The sequence below is a fragment of the Oncorhynchus kisutch genome, linkage group LG16 (assembly GCF_002021735.2).
Source record: "Oncorhynchus kisutch isolate 150728-3 linkage group LG16, Okis_V2, whole genome shotgun sequence".
Lineage (NCBI taxonomy): Eukaryota > Metazoa > Chordata > Actinopteri > Salmoniformes > Salmonidae > Oncorhynchus > Oncorhynchus kisutch.
In genome coordinates this window covers 11015127-11030126 of record NC_034189.2, presented here as the reverse complement: position 1 = coordinate 11030126, position 15000 = coordinate 11015127, and the positions used below count along the sequence as shown (strand labels likewise).

Below are 15000 nucleotides of genomic sequence, written 5' to 3'. Positions count from 1 at the left end.
GGACCCATATGTTTACATTGCCAAAGCAAATGGAATAGGCAATAACAAAAGGAAAATAAACAAGGGAAACATTAGTAAACATCAAACTCACAAAAATATAAAAACAATATTGATGTGTAAATAGTTGAAGTATGAAAGGGGAGATAAATCGACTGATACATATATGTTTGTGCTCCACTGGTTGCCCTTTTCTCATGGCAACGGGACACACATCTTAATGCTGAGATTAATGCTGAGATTAATGCTGAGATTATTCACTGTGTTCTCGCTCTGTCTCTCTCTCTCTGTCTGTCTCGCTCTGTCTCTCTCTGTCTGTCTCGCTCTGTCTCTCTCTGTCTGTCTCACTCTGTCTCTCTCTGTCTGTCTCGCTCTGTCTCTCTCTGTCTGTCTCGCTCTGTCTCTCTCTCTCTGTCTGTCTCGCTCTGTCTGTCTCGCTCTGTCTCTCTCGCTCTGTCTCTCTCTCTCTGTCTGTCTTGCTCTGTCTCTTTCTCTCTGTCTGTCTCGCTCTGTCTCGCTCTGTCTCTCTCTGTCTCTCTCTGTCTCTCGGTCTCTTTCTCTCTCTCTCTGTTTCTCTCTCTGTCTCTGTTTCTCTCTCTGTCTCGCTCTCTGTCTCTCCATGTGTGTTGTGCTGTTAGTTGCTGGTTTAAAGATGTATAATTGTTGTGTGAGTGAAGGGCTTTGTGAAGTGAACCCACTCTCCTCTCTTCCCACTGAGATAAAGAGGGAGGAGGAAAAGGAAGAAAGATGGAGGATGAGAGAATGAGAGGAAGGAGAGAGAGTGAGAGGAGGTGGGTAGAGATAGATAGAGGAGAGAGAGATATACAAACGAGAGGAGGGAGAGAATGAGAGAAGGAGAGAGAGGAGAGAGAGTGAGAGGAGGTGGGTAGAGATAGATAGAGGAGAGAGAGATATACAAACGAGAGGAGGAGAGAATGAGAGGAAGGAGAGAGAGGAGAGAGAGATATACAAACGAGAGGAGGAGAGAATGAGAGGAAGGAGAGAGAGGAGAGAGAGTGAGAGGAGGTGGGTAGAGATAGATAGAGGAGAGAGAGAAATACAAACGAGAGGAGGAGAGAATGAGAGGAAGGAGAGAGGAGAGAGAGTGAGAGGAGGAGAGAATGAGAGGAAGGAGAGAGAGGAGAGAGAGATATACAAACGAGAGGAGGAGAGAATGAGAGGAAGGAGAGAGAGGAGAGAGAGTGAGAGGAGGTGGGTAGAGATAGATAGAGGAGAGAGAGAAATACAAACGAGAGGAGGAGAGAATGAGAGGAAGGAGAGAGAGAGGAGAGAGAGTGAGAGGAGGTGGGTAGAGATAGATAGAGGAGAGAGAGAAATACAAACGAGAGGAGGAGAGAATGAGAGGAAGGAGAGAGAGAGGAGAGGAGAGTGAGAGGAGGTGGGTAGAGATAGATAGAGGAGAGAGAGAAATACAAACGAGAGGAGGAGAGAATGAGAGGAAGGAGAGAGAGAGGAGAGAGAGTGAGAGGAGGTGGGTAGAGATAGATAGAGGAGAGAGAGAAATACAAACGAGAGGAGGAGAGAATGAGAGGAAGGAGAGAGAGGAGAGAGAGTGAGAGGAGGTGGGTAGAGATAGATAGAGGAGAGAGAGAAATACAAACGAGAGGAGGAGAGAATGAGAGGAAGGAGAGAGAGGAGAGAGAGATATACAAACGAGAGGAGGAGAGAATGAGAGGAAGGAGAGAGAGAGGAGAGAGAGTGAGAGGAGGTGGGTAGAGATAGATAGAGGAGAGAGAGATATACAACGAGAGGAGGAGAGAATGAGAGGAAGGAGAGAGAGGGGAGAGAGAGTGAGAGGAGGTGGGTAGAGAGAGAGAGAGGAGAGAGAGTGAGAGGAGGTGGGTAGAGAGAGAGAGAGGAGAGAGAGAAATACAACGAGAGGAGGAGAGAATGAGAGGAAGGAGAGAGAGAGGAGAGAGAGTGAGAGGAGGTGGGTAGAGATAAATAGAGGAGAGAGAGAGGAGAGGAGTGAGAGGAGGTGGGTAGAGATAGATAGAGGAGAGAGAGTGAGAGGAGGGGTGGAGAGATAGAGAGAGGAGAGAGAGTGAGAGGAAGGAGAGAGGAGGAGAGAGAGTGAGAGGAAGGAGAGAGAGAGGAGAGAGAGTGAGAGGAGGTGGGTAGAGATAGATAGAGGAGAGAGAGTGAGAGGAGGTGGGTAGAGAGTGAAAAGGTGGACTGATGTGAGTGAGTGAGAGGAGGTGGGTAGAGAGTGAAAAGGTGGACTGAGTGAGTGAGTGAGAGGAGGTGGGTAGAGAGTGAAAAGGTGGACTGAGTGAGTGAGTGAGAGGAGGTGGGTAGAGAGTGAAAAGGTGGACTGAGTGAGTGAGTGGAGGAGGGAGGTGGGGTAGAGAGTGAAAGGTGGACTGACTGAGAGAGGGAGGAGGTGGGTAGAGAGTGAACAAGGTGGACTACTGAGAGAGGAGAGGAGGTGGGTTAGAGAGTGAAAAGGTGGACTGACTGAGAGGAGAGGAGGTGGGTAGAGTGAAGGACTGACTGAGTGAGTGAGAGGAGGTGGGTAGAGAGTGAAAAGGTGGACTGACTGAGAGAGGAGAGGAGGTGGGTAGAGAGTGAAAAGGTGGACTGACTGAGTGAGTGAGAGGAGGTGGGTAGAGAGTGAAAAGGTGGACTGACTGAGAGAGGAGAGGAGGTGGGTAGAGAGTGAAAAGGTGGACTGACTGAGTGAGTGAGAGGAGGTGGGTAGAGAGTGAAAAGGTGGACTGACTGAGAGAGGAGAGGAGGTGGGTAGAGAGTGAAAAGGTGGACTGACTGAGTGAGTGAGAGGAGGTGGGTAGAGAGTGAAAAGGTGGACTGACTGAGTGAGTGAGTGAGAGGAGGTGGGTAGAGAGTGAAAAGGTGGACTGACTGAGTGAGTGAGTGAGAGGAGGTGGGTAGAGAGTGAAAAGGTGGACTGACTGAGTGAGTGAGTGAGAGGAGGTGGGTAGAGAGTGAAAAGGTGGACTGACTGAGTGAGTGAGTGAGAGGAGGTGGGTAGAGAGTGAAAAGGTGGACTGACTGAGTGAGTGAGTGAGAGGAGGTGGGTAGAGAGTGAAAAGGTGGACTGACTGAGTGAGTGAGTGAGAGGAGGTGGGTAGAGAGTGAAAAGGTGGACTGACTGAGTGAGTGAGTGAGAGGAGGTGGGTAGAGAGTGAAAAGGTGGACTGACTGAGTGAGTGAGTGAGAGGAGGTGGGTAGAGAGTGAAAAGGTGGACTGACTGAGTGAGTGAGTGAGAGGAGGTGGGTAGAGAGTGAAAAGGTGGACTGACTGAGTGAGTGAGTGAGAGGAGGTGGGTAGAGAGTGAAAAGGTGGACTGACTGAGTGAGTGAGTGAGAGGAGGTGGGTAGAGAGTGAAAAGGTGGACTGACTGAGTGAGTGAGTGAGAGGAGGTGGGTAGAGAGTGAAAAGGTGGACTGACTGAGTGAGTGAGTGAGAGGAGGTGGGTAGAGAGTGAAAAGGTGGACTGACTGAGTGAGTGAGTGAGAGGAGGTGGGTAGAGAGTGAAAAGGTGGACTGACTGAGTGAGTGAGTGAGAGGAGGTGGGTAGAGAGTGAAAAGGTGGACTGACTGAGTGAGTGAGTGAGAGGAGGTGGGTAGAGAGTGAAAAGGTGGACTGACTGAGTGAGTGAGTGAAAGAAGGTGGGTAGAGAGTGAAAAGGTGGACTGACTGAGTGAGTGAGTGAGAGGAGGTGGGTAGAGAGTGAAAAGGTGGACTGACTGAGTGAGTGAGTGAGAGGAGGTGGGTAGAGAGTGAAAAGGTGGACTGACTGAGTGAGTGAGTGAGAGGAGGTGGGTAGAGAGTGAAAAGGTGGACTGACTGAGTGAGTGAGTGAGAGGAGGTGGGTAGAGAGTGAAAAGGTGGACTGACTGAGTGAGTGAGTGAGAGGAGGTGGGTAGAGAGTGAAAAGGTGGACTGACTGAGTGAGTGAGTGAGAGGAGGTGGGTAGAGAGTGAAAAGGTGGACTGACTGAGTGAGTGAGTGAGAGGAGGTGGGTAGAGAGTGAAAAGGTGGACTGACTGACTGAGTATATATGTACTGTATATATATGTAATATGACATCTGTAATGTCTTTATTGTTTTGAAACTTCTGTATGTGTAATGTTTACTGTTCATTTTTATTGTTTATTTCACTTTTATATATTATCTACTCCACTTGCTTAGGCAATGTTAACACGTTTCCCATGTCAATAAAGCCCCGTGAATTGAATTGAGAGAATTAGAGGGAGGGAGAGACAGAGAGACAGAGATAGAGATGGATTAAAGAAGAAAAATCAATCAATTTGTTGGAATGGCTTGGCCATGTGACACACACACAAACACACCCACACATATATACACATACACAAGCACACACACACACACACACACACACACATATATACACACACACACACTACTATTGGAAAAGTATTTTATACTTTTGAAAATAATCATTTCCAAATAGCTGGTAAATGATGCAAGTGACTTTCATGACTAATTTCTCTTCGCAGGGGGAAAGAAACGTCACCAGATTCACAGGGATTCACAGGGATTCACAGGAGACATGACATAGTATGGAGAAGAAATACGCCAATCTACAGCTTCATACTACTTGTCAAACATAGACAACAGATACTGGTTAGTGGGGGTGTAGGGGGGGTGTAGGGGGGCTGTAGGGGGGGGGTGTAGGGGGGTCCGTGGGTGGCTCTTGGCAACAAAAATATTATTCATGTCTTACTCATTGGTAGGAAGAAGCTTGGTCCAAATTGGATATTGGGTTCTACACTGAACAAAAATATAAACGCAACATGTAAAGTGTTGGTCCCATGTTTCATGAGCTGAAATAAAAGATCCCAGAAAATGTCCATACACACACAAAAAGCGTATTACTCTAAAATGTTGTGCACAAATTTGTTTGCATCCCTGTTAGTGAATATTTCTCATTTGCCAAGATAATCCATCCACCTGAGAGGTGTGGCATATCAAGAAGCTGATTAAATAGAATGTTCAAAGGTGCACCTTGTGCTGGGGACAATAAATGCCATTCTAAAATGTGCAATTTTGTCAAACACCACAATGCCACAGTGAAACACTATGAAATAACACATGGAATCATGTAGTAACCAAAAAAAAGTGATAAACAAATATTTATATTTGAGATTCTTCTAAGTAGCCAACCTTTGCCTTGATGACAACTTTGCACAATCTTGGCATTCTCTCAACCAGCTTCATGAGGTAGTCACCTGGAATACATTTAAGTGTGTCTTGTTAAAAGTGAATTTGCCACAGATGTCTCAAGTTTTGAAGGGATCGTGCAATTGGCTGACTGCAGGAATGTCCACCAGAGATGTTGCCAGAAAATGTCATGTTAATTGGCATGCTGACTGCAGGAATGTCCACCAGAGATGTTGCCAGAAAATTTCATGTTAATTGGCATGCTGACTGCAGGAATGTCCACCAGAGATGTTGCCAGAAAATTTCATGTTAATTGGCATGCTGACTGCAGGAATGTCCACCAGAGATGTTGCCAGAAAATGTCATGTTAATTGGCATGCTGACTGCAGGAATGTCCACCAGAGATGTTGCCAGAAAATGTCATGTTAATTGGCATGCTGACTGCAGGAATGTCCACCAGAGATGTTGCCAGAAAATTTCATGTTAATTGGCATGCTGACTGCAGGAATGTCCACCAGAGATGTTGCCAGAAAATGTCATGTTAATTGGAATGCTGACTGCAGGAATGTCCACCAGAGATGTTGCCAGAAAATGTCATGTTAATTTCTCGGCCATAAGCCAACGTCGTTTTAGAGAATTTGGCATTACATCCAACCAGCCTCACAACCGTAGACCACATGTAACCACACCAGCCCAGGACCTCCACATCCGGCTACTTCACCTGCGGGATTGTCTGAGACCAGCCTCCCGGACAGCTGATGAACCTGTGGGTTTGTACAACCAAAGAATTTCTGCACAAACTGTCAGAAACCGTCTTAGGAAAGCTCATCTGCGTGCTCGTCGTCCTCACCAGGGTCGTGATCTGACTGCAGTTCGGTATCGTAAACAACTTCAGTGGGCAAATGCTCACCTTCGATGGCCACTGGCACGCTGGAGAAGTGTGCTCTTCACGGATGAATCCCAGTTTCAACTGTACCCGGACAGATGGCAGACAGCGTGTTTGGCGTAGTGTGGGTGAGTGGTTTGCTGATGTTAATGTTGTGTACAGATTGCCCCATGGGGGCGGTGGGGGTTATGGTATGGAGATAAAACGAAAACAATTGCATTTTATATATAGCTTTTTCAATGAACAGAGATACCGTGACAAGTTCCTGAGGCCCATTGTTGTGCCATTCATCCACTGCCATCACCTCATGTTTCAGCATGATAATGCACAGCCCCATGTACACAATTCCTGGAAGTTGTTTTTCCATGGCCTGCATACTCCCCAGACATGTCACCCATTGAGCATGTTTGGGATGCTCTGGATCGACATGTACGACAGCGTGTTCCAGTCCCTCTAATATCCAGCAACTTTGCACAGCCAGGAGTGGGACAACATTCCACAGGCCACGATCAACAGCCTGATCAACTCTATGCGAAGTAGATGTGTCACACTGCATGAGGCAAATGGTGGTCACACCACGTACTGACTTGTTTTCTGATCCACGCCTATAGTTTTTTTTAAGATACGGAAAGTTTTCAGACCCCTTGACTTTCCAATTTTTTTTACGTTACAGCCTTATTCAGAAATGGATTAAATGAAAACATTTCCTCAGCACACAATACTCCATAATGACGCAGCAAAAACAGAATGTTAGACATTTTTGCAGATTTATTAGAAATAAAAAAAATAGAAATACCTTATTTACATAAGTATTCAAACCCTTTGCTATGAGACTTGAAATTGAGCTCTGGTGCATCCTGTTTCCATTGATCGTCCTTGAGTTGTTTCTACAATTTGTTTGGAGTCCACCTGTGGTAAATTCAATTGATTGGACATGATTTGGAAAGGCACACACCTGTCTATATAAGGTCCACAGTTGACAGTGCACATCAGAGCAAAAACCAAGCCATGAGGTTGAAGGAATTGTCCGTAGAGCTCCAAGACAGGATTGTGTCGAGGCACAGATCTGGGGAAGGGTACCAAAAAATGTCTGCAGCATTGAAGGTCCTCAAGAACACAGTGGCCTCCATCATTCTTAAATGGAAGAAGTTTGGAACCACCAAGACTCTTCCTAGAGCTGGCCACCCGGCCAAACAGAGCAATCGGGGGTGACCAAGAACCCAATGGTCAGGGAGGTGGGAGGTGACCAAGAACCCAATGTTCACTCTGACAGAGCTCTAGAGTATCTCTGTGGAGATGGTAGAAGATAAAGATGAACGGAGCAAATAAAGAGAGATCCTTGATGAAAACCTGCTCCAGGGAGCTTAGGACCTCAGACTGGGGCGAAGGTTCACTTTCCAAGAGGACAACGACCCTAAACACACAGCCAAGACAACACAGGGGTGGCTTCGGGAAAAATCTCTGAATGTCCTTGAGGGGCTCAGCCAGAGCCCAGACTTGAACCCGATCGAACATCTCTGAAGAGACTTGAAAATAGCTGTGCAGCAACGGTCCCCATCCAACCTGACAGGACTTGAGAGGATCTGCAGAGAAGAATGGGAGAAACTCCCCAAATACAGGTGTGCCAAGCTTGTAGCATCATACCCAAGAAGACTCAAAGCTGTGATCGCTGCCAAAAGTGCTTCAACAAAGTACTGAGTAAAGGGTCTGAATACTTACAGTGCCTTGCGAAAGTATTCGGCCCCCTTGAACTTTGCGAACTTTTGACACATTTCAGGCTTCAAACATAAAGATATAAAACTGTCTTTTTTTGTGAAGAATCAACAACAAGTGGGACACAATCATGAAGTGGAACGACATTTATTGGATATATCAAACTTTTTTAACAAATCAAAAACAGAAAAATTGGGCGTGCAAAATTATTCAGCCCCTTTACTTTCAGTGCAGCAAACTCTCTCCAGAAGTTCAGTGAGGATCTCTGAGTGATCCAATGTTGACCTAAATGACTAATGATGATAAATACAATCCACCTGTGTGTAATCAAGTCTCCGTATAAATGCACCTGCACTGTGATAGTCTCAGAGGTCCGTTAAAAGCGCAGAGAGCCTCATGAAGAACAAGGAACACACCAGGCAGGTCCGAGATACTGTTGTGAAGAAGTTTAAAGCCGGATTTGGATACAAAAAGATTTCCCAAGCTTTAAACATCCCAAGGAGCACTGTGCAAAGCGATAATATTGAAATGGAAGGAGTATCAGACCACTGCAAATCTACCAAGACCTGGCCGTCCCTCTAAACTTTCAGCTCATACAAGGAGAAGACTGATCAGAGATGCAGCCAGAGGCCCATGATCACTCTGGATGAACTGCAGAGATCTACAGCTGAGGTGGGAGACTCTGTCCATAGGACAACAATCAGTCGTATATTGCACAAATCTGGCCTTTATGGAAGAGTGGCAAGAAGAAAGCCATTTCTTAAAGATATCCATAAAAAGTGTCGTTTAAAGTTTGCCACAAGCCACCTGGGAGACACACCAAACATGTGGAAGAAGGTGCTCTGGTCAGATGAAACCAAAATTGAACTTTTTGGCAACAATGCAAAACGTTATGTTTGGCGTAAAAGCAACACAGCTCATCACCCTGAACACACCATCCCCACTGTCAAACATGGTGGTGGCAGCATCATGGTTTGGGCCTGCTTTTCTTCAGCAGGGACAGGGAAGATGGTTAAAATTGATGGGAAGATGGATGGAGCCAAATACAGGACCATTCTGGAAGAAAACCTGATGGAGTCTGCAAAAGACCTGAGACTGGGATGGAGATTTGTCTTCCAACAAGACAATGATCCAAACATAAAGCAAAATCTACAATGGAATGGTTCAAAAATAAACATATCCAGGTGTTAGAATGGCCAAGTCAAAGTCCAGACCTGAATCCAAGCGAGAATCTGTGGAAAGAACTGAAAACTGCTGTTCACAAATGCTCTCCATCCAACCTCACTGAGCTCGAGCTGTTTTGCAAGAAGGAATGGGAAAGAATTTCTGTCTCTCGATGTGCAAAAACTGATAGAGACATACCCCAAGCGACTTACAGCTGTAATCGCAGCAAAAGGTGGCGCTACAAAGTATTAACTTAAGGGGGCTGAATCATTTTGCCCGCCCAATTTTTCAGTTTTTGATCTGTTAAAAAAGTTTGAAATATCCAATAAATGTCGTTCACTTCATGATTGTGTCCCACTTGTTGTTGATTCTTCACAAAAAAATACAGTTTTATATCTTTATGTTTGAAGCCTGAAATGTGGCAAAAGGTCGCAAAGTTCAAGGGGGCCGAATACTTTCGCAAGGCACTGTATGTAAATGTGATATTTCCATTTTTTTATAATTTTTTTATTTGCAAAAATGTCTAAAAAACTGTTTTTGCTTGTTGTTATGGGGTATTGTGATGTCATTATGGGGTATTGTGATGTCATTATGGGCTATTGTGATGTCATTATGGGGTATTGTGATGTCATTATGGGGTATTGTGATGTCATTATGGGGTATTGTGATGTCATTATGGGGTATTGTGATGTCATTATGGGCTATTGTGATGTCATTATGGGGTATTGTGTGTAGATTGAAGGTGAATACTTTCTGAATGTGAAATATACTTAATACATGACCACATAACAGCAACCAGACCTTAATACATGACTATATAACAGCAACCAGACCTTAATACATGACCACATAACAGCAACCAGACCTTAATACATGACTATATAACAGCAACCAGACCTTAATACATGACTATATAACAGCAACCAGACCTTAATACATGACTATATAACAGCAACCAGACCTTAATACATGACCACATAACAGCAACCAGACCTTATGACCATATAACAGCAACCAGACCTCATGACCACATAACAGCAACCAGACCTCATGACCATATAACAGCAACCAGACCTTAATACATGACCACATAACAGCAACCAGACCTCATGACCATATAACAGCAACCAGACCTTATGACCATATAACAGCAACCAGACCTTAATACATGACCACATAACAGCAACCAGACCTCATGACCATATAACAGCAACCAGAACCTCATGACCACATAACAGCAACCAGACCTCATGACCATATAACAGCAACCAGACCTTAATACATGACCACATAACAGCAACCAGACCTCATGAACCATATAACAGCAACCAGACCTCATGACCACATACAGCAAACCAGACCTCATGACCATATAACAGCAACCAGACCTTAATACATGACCACATAACAGCAACCAGACCTCATGACCATATAACAGCAACCAGACCTTATGACCATATAACAGCAACCAGACCTTAATACATGACCACATAACAGCAACCAGACCTTAATACATGACTATATAACAGCAACCAGACCTTAATACATGACTATATAATAGCAACCAGACCTTAATACATGACTATATAACAGCAACCAGACCTTAATACATGACCACATAACAGCAACCAGACCTTAATACATGACCACATAACAGCAACAGACCTTAATACATGACTATATAACAGCAACCAGACCTTAATACATGACTATATAACAGCAACCAGACCTTAATACATGACTATATAATAGCAACCAGACCTTAATACATGACTATATAACAGCAACCAGACCTCATGACCATATAACAGCAACCAGACCTTAATACATGACCACATAACAGCAACCAGACCTCATGACCATATACAGCAACCAGACCTTATGACCATATAACAGCAACCAGACCTTATGACCATATAACAGCAACCAGACCTATGACCATATAACAGCACCAGACCTTATGACCATATAACAGCAACCAGAACTATGACCACATAACAGCAACCAGACCTCATGACCATATAACACGCAACCAGACCTCAGACCATATAACAGCAACCAGACCTTATGACCATATAACAGCAACCAGACCTTATGACCATATACAGCAACCAGACCTTAATACATGACCATATAACAGCAACCAGGACCTTAATACATGACCACATAACAGCAACCAGACCTTATACATGACCACAGTAACAGCAACCAGACCTTATACAATGACTATATAACAGCAACCAGACCTTATACATGACCCAATAACAGCAACCAGACCTCATGACCATATAACAGCAACCAGACCTTAATCATGACCACATACAGCAACCAGACCTTAATACATGACTATATAACAGCAACCAGACCTTGTGACCATATAAACAGCAACCAGACCTTAATACATGACCACATAACAGCACCAGACCTCAATACATGACTATATACGCACCAGACCTTAATACATGACCACATAACAGCAACCAAGACCTTAATACATGACTATATAACAGCAACCAGACCTTGAATACATGACCACATAACAGCAACCAGACCTTAATACATGCCACATAACAGCAACCAGCCCTTAATACATGACCACAATAACAGCAAACCAGACCTTAATACATGACCACATAACAGCAACCAGACCTTAATACATGACCACATAACAGCAACCAGACCTTAATACATGACTATATAACAGCAACCAGACCTTAATACATGACCACATAACAGCAACCAGACCTTATGACCATATAACAGCAACCAGACCTTAATACATGACCACATAACAGCAACCAGACCTTAATACATGACCACATAACAGCAACCAGACCTTAATACATGACCACATAACAGCAACCAGACCTTATGACCATATAACAGCAACCAGACCTTAATACATGACCACATAACAGCAACCAGACCTTATGACCACATAACAGCAACCAGACCTTAATACATGACCACATAACAGCAACCAGACCTTATGACCACATAACAGCAACCAGACCTTGATACATGACCACATAACAGCAACCAGACCTTATGACCATATAACAGCAACCAGACCTTATGACCATATAACAGCAACCAGACCTTAATACATGACTATATAACAGCAACCAGACCTTAATACATGACCACATAACAGCAACCAGACCTTAATACATGACCACATAACAGCAACCAGACCTTAATACATGACCACATAACAGCAACCAGACCTTAATACATGACCACATAACAGCAACCAGACCTTAATACATGACCACATAACAGCAACCAGACCTTAATACATGACTATATAACAGCAACCAGACCTTAATACATGACTATATAACAGCAACCAGACCTTAATACATGACCACATAACAGCAACCAGACCTTATGACCATATAACAGCAACCAGACCTTAATACATGACCACATAACAGCAACCAGACCTTATGACCATATAACAGCAACCAGACCTTGATACATGACCACATAACAGCAACCAGACCTTAATACATGACCACATAACAGCAACCAGACCTTAATACATGACCACATAACAGCAACCAGACCTTAATACATGACCACATAACAGCAACCAGACCTTAATACATGACCACATAACAGCAACCAGACCTTATGACCATATAACAGCAACCAGACCTTATGACCACATAACAGCAACCAGACCTTAATACATGACCATATAACAGCAACCAGACCTTAATACATGACCATATAACAGCAACCAGACCTTAATACATGACCACATAACAGCAACCAGACCTTATGACCACATAACAGCAACCAGAACCTTATGAACCACATAACAGCAACCAGACCTTAATACATGACCACATAACACAGCACCAGACCTTAATACATGACCACATAACAGCAACCAGACCTTAATACATGACCACATAACAGCAACCAGACCTTAATACATGACCACATAACAGCAACCAGACCTTATGACCATATAACAGCAACCAGACCTTATGACCACATAACAGCAACCAGACCTTAATACATGACCATATAACAGCAACCAGACCTTAATACATGACCATATAACAGCAACCAGACCTTAATACATGACCACATAACAGCAACCAGACCTTATGACCACATAACAGCAACCAGACCTTATGACCACATAACAGCAACCAGACCTTAATACATGACCACATAACAGCAACCAGACCTTAATACATGACCATATAACAGCAACCAGACCTTAATACATGACCATATAACAGCAACCAGACCTTAATACATGACCACATAACAGCAACCAGACCTTAATACATGACCACATAACAGCAACCAGACCTTATGACCATATAACAGCAACCAGACCTTAATACATGACCACATAACAGCAACCAGACCTTATGACCACATAACAGCAACCAGACCTTAATACATGACCACATAACAGCAACCAGACCTTATGACCATATAACAGCAACCAGACCTTATGACCACATAACAGCAACCAGACCTTAATACATGACCACATAACAGCAACCAGACCTTATACATGACCATATAACAGCAACCAGACCTTAATACATGACCATATAACAGCAACCAGACCTTAATACATGACCACATAACAGCAACCAGACCTTATGACCACATAACAGCAACCAGACCTTAATACATGACCACATAACAGCAACCAGACCTTATGACCATATACCAGCACCAGACCTGATGACCACATAACAGCAAACCAGACCTTATGACCACCATAACAGCAAACCAGACCTTATGACCACATAACAGCAACCAGACCTTATGACCACATAACAGCAACCAGACCTTATGACCATATAACAGCAACCAGACCTTAATACATGACCACATAACAGCAACCAGACCTTATGACCACATAACAGCAACCAGACCTTAATACATGACCACATAACAGCAACCAGACCTTAATACATGACCATATAACAGCAACCAGACCTTAATACATGACCATATAACAGCAACCAGACCTTAATACATGACCACATAACAGCAACCAGACCTTATGCCCACATAACAGCAACCAGACCTATAATACCAATAACAGCAACCCAGACCTCTATGACCATATACAGCAACCAGACCTTATGACCACATAACAGGCAACCCAGACCTTAGACCCAATAACCAGCAACCAGACCTTAGTACACATAACCAGCAACCAGACTTATGACCACATAACAGCAACCAGACCTTATGACCACATAACAGCAACCAGACCTTATGACCATATAACAGCAACCAGACCTTAATACATGACCACATAACAGCAACCAGACCTTAATACATGACCACATAACAGCAACCCAGACCTTATGACCACATAACAGCAACCAGAACCTTATGACCACATAACAGCAACCAGACTTATGACCATATAAACAGCAACCAGACCTTAATACATGACCACATAACAGCAACCAGACCTTATGACCCATATAACAGCCAACCAGACCTTAATACCATGACCACATAACAGCAACCAGACCTTAATACATGACCACATAACAGCAACCAGACCTTATGACCATATAACAGCAACCAGACCTTGATACATGACCACATAACAGCAACCAGACCTTAATACATGACTATATAACAGCAACCAGACCTTAATACATGGACCACATAACAGCAACCAGACCTTATGACCATATAACAGCAACCAGACCTTAATAATGACTATATAACAGCAACCAGACCTTATGACCACATAACAGCAACCAGACCTTATGACCATATAACAAGCAACCAGACCTTATGACCATATAACAGCCACCAGACCTTAATACATGACCACATAACAGCAACCAGACCTTAATACATGACCACATAACAGCAACCAGACCTTATGACCATATAACAGCAACCAGACCTTGATACATGACCACATAACAGCAACCAGACCTAATACATGGTCCCCAATCAACTGATTAGGCAATTAACCTGTGATTATATTAGTGGACTGATGTGTCTAACAATGATTAATCTAATTTAACACGGGCATTACAAGAAGATGTGGTGTGCATT

At 43.7% G+C, this 15000-nt stretch overlaps 1 protein-coding gene across 1 annotated transcript in view; it reads left to right on the top strand.

Moving 5' to 3' along the window:
• LOC109881685 (5-hydroxytryptamine receptor 2C) overlaps positions 1-15000 on the top strand; it is a 281372-nt gene that overhangs the window by 155355 nt on the left and 111017 nt on the right. The window contains exon 2 of the mRNA XM_031791781.1: positions 4505-4631. The gene's annotated coding sequence lies outside the window, so the exon portion shown is untranslated. The remainder of the gene's footprint in view (positions 1-4504; positions 4632-15000) is intronic.